The following is a 1216-nucleotide window of genomic DNA, read 5'->3' as shown; positions in this document are numbered from 1 at the left end:
TGATCTACATGAAGCTTATGTGCAGGGGCCCATGGTGGCAATGCCCTCACAGTAACCTACAGCAAGAATGAAACACTAGGGCTCTGGAATTAAAAGTTTAAATAAGCTTTATTCTTCTGTTTTTGAAAAAAATAAACATGATCACATATGAACTTTGAACAAGAGCAATGGCCTTTTAAGCAATGTGGTTTCAGATCTTATTTTAATTTTAATTTATAATTTTTTAAACCTTAATTTATAATTGTTTCCTTTTATAGTTTATTGTCAAGTTGATTTCCATATCACACCCAGGGTTCATCCCCACAAGTGCCCTCCTCCATGCCCATCACCCCCCTTCCTCTTCTCTTCTCCTCCATCAGCCCTCAGTTTGTTCTCAGTATTCAAGAGTCTCTCATGGTTTGCCTCCCTCCCTTTCCCCAACTATTTTCCCCCTTCCCTTCCCCCATGGTCCTCTGTTAAGTTTCTCCTGTTCCACTTATGAGTGAAAACATATGGTATCTGTCCTTCTCTGCCTGACTTATTTCACTTAGCATGACTCCTTCAAGTTCCATCCATGTAGCCATGAATGGCCAGATTTCATTCTTTCTCATTGCCATGTAGTATTCTATTGTATATTACACCTTTATTTATAATTTTTGAGAGAGAGAGAGAGACAGAGTGCTAGCAGGGGAGGGACAGAGAAAGAGGGAGACACAGAATCCGAAGCAGACTCCAGGCTCTGAGCTCTCAGCACAGAGCCCAATGCGGGGCTCAAAGTCAAGAACCACGAGATCCTGACCTGAGCCGAAGTCAGACGTTTAACTTAGCCACTCAGGGGCCCCTCAGATCATCTTTTGATTTACTTTTAATTTGAGGAAGCTCCAAAATGTGTTAGTCTGTAATATGCATTAAAATGCATCAGTTAGAATTGTAATGCTTTTATAATTCACTACTTACCAAACTGAGTCCAGTGTACCGGCTGGGTCATAGGCACTGCTAGAGCTCATATGTGATATAGAAATATTTTTTTAAAAAATCATTTTAGAGAGAGAGAGAGAAAGAGCACGAGTGGGGGAGAGGGGCAGACAGGAGACAGAGAACCTTAAGCAGGCTCCATGCTCAGCTCAATGTGGGGGCTCCATCCCTTGACTCGGGAATCACGACCTGGACACTTAACTGACTGAGACACCGAGATGCCCCTAGAAATATTTTAAATGCTTGGTGTTTTTATATCTGT

General features: G+C 41.9%; 1 protein-coding gene across 1 annotated transcript in view; it reads left to right on the top strand.

The window, feature by feature from the left end:
• Positions 1-1216, top strand: part of LOC115277422 (laminin subunit alpha-3-like) — a 154939-nt gene that overhangs the window by 3316 nt on the left and 150407 nt on the right. The gene's annotated exons all lie outside the window — the stretch shown is intronic.

Source organism: Suricata suricatta, chromosome 14 (genome assembly GCF_006229205.1).
Source record: "Suricata suricatta isolate VVHF042 chromosome 14, meerkat_22Aug2017_6uvM2_HiC, whole genome shotgun sequence".
In the NCBI taxonomy this organism is placed as follows: Eukaryota; Metazoa; Chordata; class Mammalia; order Carnivora; family Herpestidae; genus Suricata; species Suricata suricatta.
The sequence above is the reverse complement of the archived record's forward strand: the minus strand, read 5'-3'. Positions and strand labels throughout refer to the sequence as shown.